Genomic DNA, 14,027 nt, shown 5'->3' with positions numbered 1-14,027 from the left:
GACATTTTATTACTTCTAAAGTAAAAATATTACTTAGCCATGTTAGCCCCTAATGCAGCATGTCTAAAACTAAATTAAGAAAGCTATTACACTTCAGCAACACAAAGAGACCAAATGAGAGATTAAAATATTAACATTTACAGAGACTCATTATTCTAATTCATAGCACTCCATGTAATACCAAAGCCAATCTTTTCAGAACTCATTCTCCAAATTCCAAAAACAGCATAACAGTGAGCTACTTTTATATATGGGAACTTACAGGTATACAAAGTAGTGCCTACCAGATGAAGTACAAATTTCATAACCTGCACTTGAGACCTTCTACAACCTATCTGCCATCTTCTCTTTCTCTCATGTCCAAATACAAACCCATATACAAACCTACTGGCACAAAAGCTGTTCAGTGGTTGTGAATTTGTGCCAGCCCATCAACACAACTTTGGCCATGTCATTCCCTCAACATATACTACTCACCTCCTATCCCAAACTATTTACACTGCCTATGTCACAACTCACTACTTTTGTGAAGTCTGCTCTGATCCTACCACACCAAACTAATCTCTCCTATCATGGCCATATGGCACATGCTTAAACCTTGTGTACTTATCTCTTCAACTATATGAGGTCCTAAAAGACACAGCTCTTTTGCATCTCCAGCAAAAAGGAAGAATGTTGTGAAATAAAATTGGTTTATCTTTTTATTGATAAGTGGCTAATGAGATTATAAGAATACTGAAGCCAGAGACCCTTTAGGAGTCATTAAATATTTACTGAGTATGTACTATTTAACATGTATTACTGATGATGGAGGAGCAGTAAAACTTATTGTTGTTGAATAATACCTACCTCTACCTTCAAGGAGTATGTATTCTCTCAGTCTCTTGAGTTACAAGTTAACAGTGTTGTCATTTAGTAGACACACTAAAAATGTCTGCAACTTGAAATTCTAATGTAAATACCTAAGCATGAATATCTATACAGCATTTTAAGAAATACCAGAATCTAAAAACCCCAACAAAACAGTTTTTAGTAACATACCTATTTATAAACAATGTTATGTTCAATCGTTACAAAAAGTAACAGTTGGCATTATTTCATTGCAACTATCTAAACAGCCAATGTTGGTAAATTCAATAGCTATATCAAAACTTCTACAATAAGGTCAGCACTTTCCAACCATGCTTTCAAAATACTAGTGAAATCCAACTTGGAAAATGCTAACAGCTTATTTTAACAACTATGTTCTTTATTAATTATCCAGTCTTAAAGGCTTCCTTTAGTTAACTTAGAAGAGAACTACAAATTTCACTATTTAAAATACCCATCCAAAAAGTTAACATTTTACTATACTGAGTATCATCCTGAATTACTATGCAATCACTTCAGGCATTTTTGTTTTCTAAGTAACAGGCCAATTGTTTTGCAAAGATTTCACCGTGGCAAATGGTTAAGGGTATAGAAATGAAACCCTGATATTACAAATTACAAGGAATGTAAAAAACCATTTTAAAGAAATGCAACAAACCTCTTATTAAAATTCACAAATTTCCTTTTATACTCTCACTAAGCTAACCAAAGAGGAGTCTAAAATCAACTAACTACAGCAAATTTATAAAGATAATGAAAAATGAAATTTCAACATATCCTAAAGCTATAAAATTTGAATATTCTATATGTAGTGTAAATCAGTTAATGTTAACTGAAGACCTAGTTGTGAAAAATACTTTTTCTGCATAATCACATTTAATCTTCAAAACTATTATAATCCCATTTAAAAGACAGAAAAAACAGAAGCTAAAAATGTTTAAGATCAAATAAACTAAAAAAAGAAGAAATTATACTACTTAATAATACAAATAAATCTATATGCCCAAAACTACATGAAGAAATTCAAAGGAAAAAAATTCAAAGAATAAACTGAAAGAAAATGTACCTACAATGAATATACCAATTTTTATACAGAAATCTAACAAAGATGATCATTAAAATAGGTCAGGTATACAGAGGCAGTTCACAGGACAAGAAATATAAAGTCAAATTCTTAAAATCTCACCCATTTCAAAATATAAATTATAAAGCACTTTCTTAGCCTAAAATTTGCTAACATTCTAAATTTTTGTAAAACCCAGAATTGGGTAAGGGTGTGGAGAAACAGGTACTCCCATACACAGTTGTGGAAAACCATTTAGTGAAGAATCCTTTTGGCAATGTGGTTTTCATATACTTTTTAACTGTAAATTTCAAGTGACACAACATTTCTACTTCCATTGTAAATATTCCTACACAGTCTTTAACTGCAAACTGGAATCAAACCATAATGCCATCAATGTAGGAACTACATTGTGGTGTGTCCATGTAACAAAGAATGAGGCAGATCTAGAAGTGCAGACCATATTATGTAATTTTTTTAAAAAGAAAAAAAAGGTGGACTTCTAGTTTCAGGCAAGATGGTGTAACATGCACCAGTCTGCCCTGTTGAAACAACTTTAAAAAAAATCACACATGATGTATAGAACAATGGTTTTCAAGACCACTGAAGATCAAACAATGATGAACAATGATCCCTGAAATTCAAAAAACAAATGAGGTGAGTCCGTGACTGCCCCAGCTTACTCTCTTGAGAGAAAGACCAAGACGTGGCACAGCTCAGATGGAAAAAATGGCCAAACTTCAAAAACTCCCTGAGTTAAGCGCTGTGAATTGTGCAAGACGGTTGAATCTCAGATCTGTACCTCTGAAACAAATAATGCAGTATGTTAAGAAAAAAAAAAAAAGAAGAAGAAGGTAGCGGGAGGGGAAGAATGAAGCAGGGGAAAATAGGAGGGGTAGACGAACCATGAGAGACGATGGACTCTGAAAAACAAACTGAGGGTTCTAGAGGGGAGGGGGGGTGGGAGGATGGGTTAGCCTGGTGGTGGGTATTGAGGAGGGCACGTTCTGCATGGAGCACTGGGTGTTATGCACAGACAATGAATCATGGAACACTTCATCTAAAACTAATGATGTAATGTATGGGGATTAACATAAGAATAAAAAAAAATAATTAAAAAAAAAAAAACTCCCTGAGTTAAGTAAGAGGACATGAGTCCAAGGAGACCAAAGCAAGGAGAGTTTGTACGGCAGAGTACCAAAGAGAGTTGCACAGAGACAACTCTGGGAATCTGCAAAGAATCCCCCCTGGATATTCAATGCATACACATAACTATATTATGGGTAATACAGAAGATGTTTTTCTTATTAAGTCATGTTTAGAAGTTAATTGGCTGTTTCAATAAACAGTATAAAATTTATAACATCTATAGAAGTAAAATGCATGATAACGACAGCACAGAGGCCAAGAGAGGAAAAATAAAGTATTCTAATACTCATATAATTTATGTGAAGTGCATATATATTCCTTGAGGGAAGACTGTGGTGAGTTTGAGATCTAAGTTACAACTCCTAAAAACAGCCACCAATATAACAAAACAAAGAGTTACAAGCTAATCAACTAATAAGAAATATAATGGAACTAAAAAAAATACTCATCAAAAGAAAGAAAAAGGGAAGAACACAAGGCACAAAAAGAAAAACAGCAAAGTAGTAGTTTTAAAACTAACCATATTAGTCAAAAGAAGAGGGTGTTAAGTTGGATGTAAAAATCAAATTCCAACTTTATGCTATATACAAAAAACACATTTTAAATCTAAGGACACAAATAGGTTGAAAGTGAAAGAATGGAAAAAGATGTATCATGTGAACTCTATTCAAGAGAAAGCCAAGATGGGTATACCAATATCATAAAAAGTAGATTTTAAAGCAAAGAATATTACCAGGGATAAAAATGATCACTACATAATAAAAAAAGGAGTCAATGCACAAAAAGGACATAGTAATCCTAAACGTTTATGTACTAACCATAAACTTCAAAAAAAATTAGTAAATAAAACAAAAACTGGTAGAAGTGCAAGCAGAAACAGACATATGCACAAGTAAAAGAGATTTCAATATCCTTCTCTCAATGTGCTAGCACAATAAAAAATCAGGAAGGACAGAAATCACTTTAATGTTATCAATAAACTTAATCTAATTGACATTTACAGAACACTACCCAACAGCAGAATATACATCCCTATAAAATACACATAAAACTTAAGATATATATTTGGGTCATAAAACAAGTCTCAACAAATTTACAAAAGATTCAAGTCTTAAAATATGTTCTCTAGCTACAATGAAATTAAATTAGAACAACAGGAACATCTATGGAAAACTCCAAATATCTGGCAATAAATAACATACTTCTGAATAACACAGGGGTCAAAAAAGTATACCAGAATGTGTGTGAACTGAATAAAAAGAAGTGTGAATGTCAAAATTTGAGAGATGCCACGAAAGCTGTACTTAAAAGGGAAATACATAGCACTAAGCCTCTATATTAGAAAAGGTATGTCAATGATATCAGCTTCAACATAACTAAGTTGAAAAAGAAGAAATGCCAAGCAGAAGAAAACTAAAACAGCAGATATCATTAAAATAGGAAACCAAAAACTCAGTGAAACCAAAAGCTGATTTTTGGAGAATATTAATAAATTAATCTCTAGCTAAAGTGACAAGGAAAAAAAAAGACAAATTATCAGTATCAGGAATGAGAGAAGTGACATCACTACAGAGTCTACAGATATCAACAGTGTAAAAAGGTTAATATCATAAACAACTTTATGCAAATAAACTCAGTAACTTGGATGAAATGGACTAATTCTATGGAAGGTACAAATTATCAAAGTTCACTTAAGAAGAAATAGAAAACCCAAATAGTCCTATATCTAGTTAAATAAATTAAAAGTGTCATTTAAAACTTCCACAAAGAAAACAAACATCAGGTCCACACAACTTCACTGGTGAATTGCCTCCAAACATTTAAGAAAGAAATAGTATCATTTAGGGTTTCACCCTGATATCAGGAACAAAGTAAAGATGCTTGCTCTCATCACTTCTATTCAGTACTGTACTAGATGCCACAGGCAGGAAAAAAGATGGTATCCAGTTAGGAAATGAGTAAGATAAACGGTGTGTATAGAAAATCTGATGATATCTACAAAAAAGCTATTAGATCTAACAAGTGAATTTGGCAAGAGTAAAGAATACAAGAACATGCAAAAATATTTGTATTTCTTTGCACTAATAACCACTAGAAACTGAGATTTTTATAACATCATTTTACAACTGCACCAAAAAACACGAAATAGGGATAAATCTGACAGAAATGCACAAAAACTGTACTTTGAAAACACTGCTGAAAAAAATTAAAAGGAGATCTAGGTAAATGGAAAGTTAAATTGTGTTCATGAGTGGGAAAACTCAAGATTGTTAGGATGCCAATTTACCTCAAGTTCCTTTATACATTCAAGTTAATTCCAATAAAATCCCAGCAAGCTTCTTTGTAGAAACTGACTCATTTAAAAAAGGATATGGGGAGAGCCAAAACAACTTTGAAAAAGAACAAAGAGGACCACGACTGCTTGATTTCAAGATTAATATAAAATCACAGTAATTAAGACAGTATGTTTTTGGCATCTACAAGGACAAAAATGGATCAATGGAAAAGGATACAGTACAGAAATAGAATCATACACAGATAGTTGATTTTTGACAAAGGTGCAAAGCCAATTCAATGAACAAAGGACAGCCTTTTCAACAACTAGTCCTGAAAAAAGTTTAAGTCCATACCCCAAAACAAAGTATGTTGACATATTTTGCACCATATTAAAAAAAATTAACTCAAAAAAACAAATAGATAACCAAAAACTAAAACTTCTATTAGAAATCAAAGGAGAAAATCTTTGTGACCTTGGGTTACGCAAAGATGGCTTAGATATGACACCAAAAGCATGAGACATACAAGATAAAATTGGTAAACTTCAGTTGATTAGAATTAAAAACTGCTGTTCTTCAAAAGACACTATTGAGAAAGTGAATACAAATAGTAGAAAATATTAACCATATATCTGATAAAGGACTTACAACAACCAGAATGAAGACCTCTTAAAACTCAACAGTAACCCAATTTAAAAAGTGGGCAAGAGATATAGAGACAGGTCACCCAAGATGATATACAGCTGGCAAAAAGCACATGAAAAGATAATTAACATCACAGACCTTAGAGAAATGCAAATTAAAACCACAAGGAGATTAACACTTCACACCTACCAGAATGTCTATAATCACAGGCATTGGAGAGAATATGGAAGGACTGGAAATCTCATACCCTACTGGTGGCAAGGTAAAAATAGTACAACCACTTTGGAAAATGGTCTGTAGTTTCTTAAAACTTTAAAAAGTTAAAAAGCATATGCCTACCATATGATCCAGCCATTCCAACCAAAGGTATTTCCCCAAGAGAAATGAAAGTTCACACAAAGACTTTTACAAGTATGTTCACAGTAGCTTTATTTACAATAGTCAAAAAACTGGAAACAACCCAAATGCCCATCAAGAGTTGAATGGATAAACAAATTGCTGTATATCCATAAAATGTAATATTACTAAGCAAAGAAAAAGGAATAGACTATTGATAAACAACATGGGTAAATCTCAAAATAATTACACTGAGTGAAATAAGACCAAAAAACAAACAAACAAAAAGGGTACATTTTGATTCATTTAAAATTCTAAAAAATGCAAACTAACCTATAGTGACAGAAAGCAATGGTTGCTTGAGGAAAGAAAGGCAGAAGGCAGGGATTACAAAAAGGCAAAACAATACTTTTGGGGGTGATGGATGCTCATTATCTTTGCTGTGGTAATGGTCTCATAGGTGTATTCATATGTCAAAAAACTGTGCACTTTAGATATGTGCAGTTTACTTTAAGTCAAATTTTATCTCAATAAAGCTATTTTTTTAAAAAGGCAAGATGTCGGCCACTACACGTGGTATGAACCCATTTGTATAAATAAGCTAGGATGCTAATGTTTGATAATATACAAACTAATAACACTTCAGGAAAAAAATGCACCAGAAAAAATTTAACATAATCACCTACACCTGAGAAATAGGACTAGGACTCGGAGAAATACTTACCACTATGAATTTTTTTAACCATGCACATTAAAAAATATATACATACAAAAACTTAATTACTCGTACACAGGCATGACTCCCAAGCAAAAATTCTTAACCACTATCTCAGAATAAGTTCATAAAATGAAACTTTATTCAAATTTTTATATTAAACAATGGATTAAAAAAAAGGTTGGCAATTATTTTTACATCATTTTCCAATTTTTTTCTCCTCTAACTACTAATACAGAAAACTGGTAAAACCAATAAACCATACCTGGACATCCAATTCTTTGTCTTCTCCTTTCTCTCCCCTCTTGTCTAAGGTCCTTCTCTCCTCATCCACTAACAGTGGACAACTCAGACTTGTATCATTCTTTCTTTTACAAAATTCCAGAGGATACCTATTTGGATGGTAACTATACATTCTGTATCTTGCACTCTTGACCTATTCCTGATTTCAAATCCTGCAACTACCTCAACTTAGAAAGTATCATTGCCAAATAAGAATACCTTCCCTAGAAAAGGCTCACTATTTCTCCCCCGATCTATGTAATATGAACTCAAAAAATAAGCCTAAATACTAAAGTATGGACAAACTTCTAGTGCATTATAGGGCAGAGAACATGAAAAAACAAAATAGCTCCTAAAGTATTCTAAAGAATTTCACATTGTTGTGGATGAAATTTTAAGAATTCTAAAAAATATTGTAAATAGTCACCATCACTACACTAAGGACACAGCCTCTCAAGACTACTCACACTTGAAAGGGGGAAATGTCATTCCATCAACAAGTATTTGTGTATGAGGCCTGGGAGATGTGCTAGGTTTGAAAAATTTAAAAAAAACAGAAGACAAGGACCATGCCCCAACAAGGTAGACAGGTTTGCAAAAAAATTTTTAACATATCACACTGTTAAAATAAGCAAGAACTCCAGGAAATAAAAAGCCTAAGCAGGTCTAAAGGAGTTTTCCTGGCCAAAAAGTGAGGAAAGATTCCAAATGATCTCTACCATAAAGCCTATTTTCCTTTAATGGAAAGACAAACCAGCCCTTAACTTCTGACTCTAATTTAAAGCTAATTGCCTAAACAAGTAAGTATCAAGATAACTGATTTCTAATGTGGCTCATTACTGAAATACGTATTTTAGTATTCATAATCAAAAGAAAAAAAAAAATCTCAGATTAATAGAATTGCATGATTAGGTCAAATCACTTACCTGTCCATTTAAAACCATAACTTCCCCTCAGAAAATTGGGATATCATTTATACAGTCACAAAAAGCCATGTCTGAAAACATTTTTCAACCCTGAACAGCATTCATACCTACTTTAAAATGTTCTCACAGACTGCCTTTCTAGAAAAACTTAGTTTTTGTCTATATAGATTATAAACTATATAACCCAACTTTTAAAATTCAACGAAACACTTTACACTTTTGTTAACTGTAACTTTCAAAAGCTAACTGAAAATTTTCATTAATGGTAACAGTAGATTCAGCAATTCAGTTTTCATCAGTTTCAATTTTTTCCTACCTTCACGCCAACTGCAACCTCAGTGACAATTCTGTAAAGAAAAAAATAGTTTCAACCTCATTATTTTTCTAATGATCATTGTTGGACTCTAAAACTTTTTAGGGTAGTTCATCATTCATAAATCCTCCACTCACCATGCAAATGGAAAACAAATACACAGATTGTCAGTGGACACTTCTTTGTACTATTTTCAACTCGGTTTTCTAGAAATTGCTTTCAAACTTGAGATATTCACTAAACTTCCGGTATTTTTTAAACAACCCTTTAAATATAAAGAACAAAACCCCAAGCAGTATAATGCCATTTCGGCAAAGCTTGTACACTTAGATTAATAATTTAAAACTTAAACCAACTCTTTAGTTATCTTGATAGAATTAAGAAACATTAATTCCACTACTAAGTTTTGTCATCAATTTCCATGTTTATCTGGTGAAACAGTGAACTTCTCCAGATCTATGTTTCATGGGGAAAACAATCTCTAGGATAATTTAAGTTTTGTTACTTTGTTAACTTTGATAAGGTCTTCCCTTAGTATCTTTTAAAAACACTAAACTCCCCCCCCCCAAAAAAAACCCAAACACTAAACTCCAAACACTTAATCAAGATAAACTCATATTTTATTTGGCTCTTCATATTTTGTCACTGATTCTAATAAATGTGCTTTTTAAAGGATAGTTTTTATACCCCCAGAAGGGCTGAATACAGCTGTATTTTCGCCCTCAAGGGTGCCTCTTTTCCAACAATTAGTTAAATCATTACGAGTCTTTTCAGATGTAGAGCATTAAGTACCAGGGAGACCCCGGTCCGAGTCATTTCCCAAAGCCCTTGCCTCACCTCACTCAGCATTCTATCTCCACTCGGGCTCTCAAAGATGCAGCACGGTTCTGTAGCTTTTTGTAGTTGTTTTTGTTTTTCCAGAAACTGGTCAAAGTGGCTTAAAAAAATGGCCCTGTGTTGACTAACTGCTCTTGTTTCTGCCATGGCTGTTGGCCTTTGCCCATGTGACTGATGTCGACCACAAACACTTGGTTTTTTAGATGATTTAATTTCTGGGCCCTCTTGCCAAGCCTTGAATATTCTTAGGCCCCCACAAAAAGGCATTTTTTCTGTCTCCCACCCCCACTACCAGACTCAACTGAAAACAAAGGAGTATGACATCTGCCTTCCCCCTTCCTCCCGCCGCCGCAGCCCTCCCCACCCCCCCACCCCCGCCTTCCCCAGCGGCTCCCACTTAGCTTTCCCCCGAGCTCCCGCCACCGGCATCTCCCCCAGCCAGGGCGGGCCAGGCGAGGCCGGGGAGGTTGGGGACGGCTGGGGTGCACACAGATGCCTCTCTTCTCTCCCCTAGCAACCCCCCACACAGGTTGGCACTACACTCGCTTCCACAGGCGCGGCTAACCAGGGTTCGGGTCCCAGGTTACGGATCGAAATGGCTCCTAGAGGGGGCAGGGACGGGCCAGACGTTCTGGGGTTCCCACCCCATCCCCCGCCGCCAAGCCCGTACCCGCTCCCCCTCCGGGGTCGCCACCCCCGCCATCGCCCCAATGCCTCTCCTGTCTACAAGCCCGCTTTCTTTCTCATTTTCTCGACCGGAGCCCGCCGGGGGAAGCGAAGGGAGGGGTGTGTGCGATGGGGCGGGGGTTGGGTAACGGCAGCCCAGCCCTGGGAGGGGCCGCCGGAGGGTTTCTGGCCGACCCCGGACCCGGCCGAAGGACCGTCCAACTCCCCTCTCACACACCTCCTCGCCGGCCCCATTACATACCCGTCCATTGCCGAACCGGACAAAGCTTCGCTCACAAGAACCGAGCCACGCAGCCTGCGAGACACACAAGCGGCGAGAAAATGGCGGCCAGGGCCCGACGGAAATTGCCGAAGGTGCCGGAGCGCACGGGGCAGCGCGCGGCAGCGGCGGCGGCGGAAAGAGCCGAGCGCGCCGGCGCCCGGCTGCGGGAGGCGAGCGGCGGGGCACGGGGACGAGGGGGAGTGGGCGCTGCCGCCGTCGCTTCCTCCGCGCCGCCGCGCGCCTGGAGCTCTCCGCCCTCCGCCCTCCGCCCTCCGCCCTCCGGGCTCGGGCCTGCTGCTGTGGAGTGCGGCGGCCTGGCTTCCTTCTGCACGGTCCTCTGAGAAGTCCCTGATGTCCTTCTTGGGAGGCGTGGGTGGTACACCTCTCAACCCTCCACACCCACTGCCCTGCACCTCAGGAGGGTGGTCCCGGGACCGTAGGAGTATTCCCAGGCAGCCTCCACTTTTCGCTCCAAACCAGGTCCCAACTTGGCTACCCTCGACCTACTCGGGCCAAGGAAAAACTATTTTATAGCTTTCCTCTTACGGCATCTTTTATTTGCAGACCCTCTCCATCCTCTAAAACAAAAACAGATACAAAAAGCAAAACACCTTTATCCCCATTAAATTAGACCACTGCTTATTGGATATCAGACTGAAACCTAGGCTTTTGCTTCCAGACACTTGTAGTTCCACGCCAACTGGAGGAAAATGTGATTCTCACCTCAGCTGATGATTAGTGGGCACCTGTAGGAAATAGTCACAATGCCCTGGATGGAAGAGAAGACTGGTTGAGCCATGTGGTGAAGAGTAGTTATGAAAAATGCTAGGATAAATTAGGATCTACCATTTGGGGGCTTGAAAGGGAAAGTGGGGATGAGAGTGGTACCTCAGTCTTCACCATTGGTTAGAGAGGAAAGGAACATTAAAATGGGCTACACAAATTGACTCTCTTTTCCATGTATCTCACGGTCTCCATTTTAATTCTAATACCATATTGGACCTTTTCTTTAACTTGTTTTTCAGAGGTTCAACAAAGTTTGAACAAGCATCCATTTGGGAGAAATTCGCTCAGTGGGTGACTGGTTTGCCAGCAATTTACCCTCTTCTCCGCCCATCACCCCCAACCACAACACAAACACAAATGTACTTAAAATCCTGAGAAACGAAAAATATTCCCTATATTTCTCCAGTTACTCTCAGTGCCCAGTTTGGTTTTCCTATACATCCTTGATGCAACCCTCTTACCCCATTACTAACGGGAATTTCACTGTACTAAATGGTACTTTCTGTATAATTCATAAAATTATATTATTTTTAAGGCAGACAGAACTTAAAGAGCATCTTGTCCAAGTATTTTGCTATAGAACTCTTCAAAGCACACAAATGTTAAAAATTCTTGACTTACCTCAGGGATTGGCAATCCTTAAAAGTATCTATTTCCAACAGTGCCTTTCCTTTGCCTTCACCATTGACTTACAGTACATAAAGGACCCATTATATGCCATTAATAATCACTTTTCACCTGTTTGTGGTTTTGTACATGCATTTTCCCTCAACAATATGTAAGCTCCCAAAGGGCAGGAACTCTAGCATAATTTTCTGTATTCTCCACATTGACTCAATCAATATTGATCTATTGGCAAAGACAAACTATCTCCTGAGGGGAAGCCTATCCTTAGGTGCCAAAAGAAATGACAGTATTCACAAAAACATGTTTTTCTTTATTTTTTTTCTCCTAATAAAGTACAAGACTATGAACAAGCAATAGTCAATATGCTTGCTTATTTAAACCCATCACCATCTAGAAAAAATTTAAGATTCTTTACAAATCAAGTCATATAAAATATCAGATGAAATAACAAAGTCAAATGAGAGGGAATAAGGCAAAAGGACAAAAGTATAATATGGAGTCAGGAATGAGGCTAATGCAGCAACGTATATCACAAAAGCATGTTGATTAAAAACTGGGTTCAAATTTGAGCTCTTTCATTTAGCAGCTGTGTGACATTAGGCATGTTCATTAACCTCTCCAGGAAAAAGTTTCCATTACTGAAAATAATGGGATTACTTTACTGAAAATGAAAATGGGATTAAAAATAGGGCCTTCATCCTAGACGGTTCTGAAGTCTAAATGCCTTAATGTATGTAAAACACCCCTCTAGTTCAGTGATGGGTTACAGTAAATATTCAGTAAAGGGTTCTATCATCATACTTATCATTTTTGTTATTAACTATTATTATTCACTTGACAAGAAACCAGTAACAAATTTAGCTCTTGGATTGTTAACAGCCAACAATATTGGTATAAAGATATCTATATAGAGATTTTCACAAAGGTTAAACATGTCACTGAAGTAATTAGATTGGCTGGTATCTAGTGGAATAAATCTGGGAAGATGTCATAGATAAATTTCTGAAACCTCATCCAAATCTAAATTTGTATGAATTTATGAGTGAACCATGGGGCAGATTATTAATCTCAACATTAGCAGATGGGCAGCCTTTTTAATATATGACAAGATTATATTAGTGTTTATGGATTCCTAACAAAATAAGGCAATAAAAAGTGAAGTGCCTGTAGAATATTATTTTCATACCCATATCTTTTTTCAGTGTAATGATTTGTTCTTTCCCTTCTGAGTGGTAAATGTTTTGACCTTTTACAGAGATTTACACTTATGTGAACAATGATTAAATCTAAATTTCAGTGTATGCTAAGTCAAAATGAGATCTAAAGGATGCAATAAAAGTAGGAAATAGGATCTTGTTCATAATGTTTTTTTTTTTTTTTATTTGAGAGAGAGAGAATGAGAGACAGAGAGCATGAGAGGGAGGAGGGTCAGAGGGAGAAGCAGACTCCCTGCCGAGCAGGGAGCCCGATGCGGGACTCGATCCCGGGACTCCAGGATCATGACCCGAGCCGAAGGCAGTCGCTTAACCAACTGAGCCACCCAGGCGCCCCTTGTTCATAATGTTTTGATTTTATTCCTATCTCCACCTCTCATCGGCTTGTAGTACCAACGACTTCCTTTAACTTTTTCATAAAGCAGTTTCTTCTTATGAGAAGAAGGAATAATAATATGATCAATTAGGTCAGGTTTTTTGGTATGTATTTTTGAATAGGTGATATAAATTCAAAATAGGGAAAGTTAATTCAAAAGATATAAAAGCATATATAAAATGCCCAGAAAGGGCGGGCGCCTGGGTGGCTCAGTTGGTTAAGCGACTGCCTTCGGCTCAGGTCATGATCCTGGAGTCCCCGGATGGAGTCCCGCATCGGGCTACCTGCTCAGCAGGGAGTCTGCTTCTCCCTCTCCCGCTCCCCCCTCTTGTGCTCTCTCTCTCTCTCTCAAATAAATAAATAAATAAAATCTTTAAAAAAAAAAAATGCCCAGAAAGGGGAAATATAGACAGACAGAAAACAGACTAATGGTTGCCTAAGGCTGAGAGTGAAAATGGGGACTAATTGTAAATGGACCCAGGTTTCTTTTTCGGCTAATGGAAATATTCTAAAACTAGATTGTAGTGACAGTTGTGCAATATACTAACTATACTAAAATTCATTGAATTATACAGTTAATATTGGTGAATTTCATAGTATATAAATTATATATCAATAAAGTGGTTACAAAAAGAAAAGGCATATACCTTCCACACCTGCTCC

General features: G+C 37.0%; 1 long non-coding RNA gene across 1 annotated transcript; it reads right to left on the bottom strand.

Annotated features, from left to right (window-relative positions):
• Nucleotides 1–4,567: 4,567 nt before the first annotated feature.
• On the bottom strand, nt 4,568–11,467 carry LOC145721326 (uncharacterized). The gene is made up of 2 exons (XR_014145005.1): nt 10,341–11,467; nt 4,568–8,609 (listed from the first exon to the last, which is right to left on the bottom strand). It is a non-coding gene; the product is annotated as an uncharacterized LOC145721326 (long non-coding RNA).
• Between the last annotated feature and the right edge of the window lie 2,560 nt (nt 11,468–14,027).

Source organism: Leptonychotes weddellii, chromosome 4, assembly GCF_054177405.1.
Source record: "Leptonychotes weddellii isolate Sample4059 chromosome 4, ASM5417740v2, whole genome shotgun sequence".
In the NCBI taxonomy this organism is placed as follows: domain Eukaryota; kingdom Metazoa; phylum Chordata; class Mammalia; order Carnivora; family Phocidae; genus Leptonychotes; species Leptonychotes weddellii.
The sequence above is the reverse complement of the archived record's forward strand: the minus strand, read 5'-3'. Positions and strand labels throughout refer to the sequence as shown.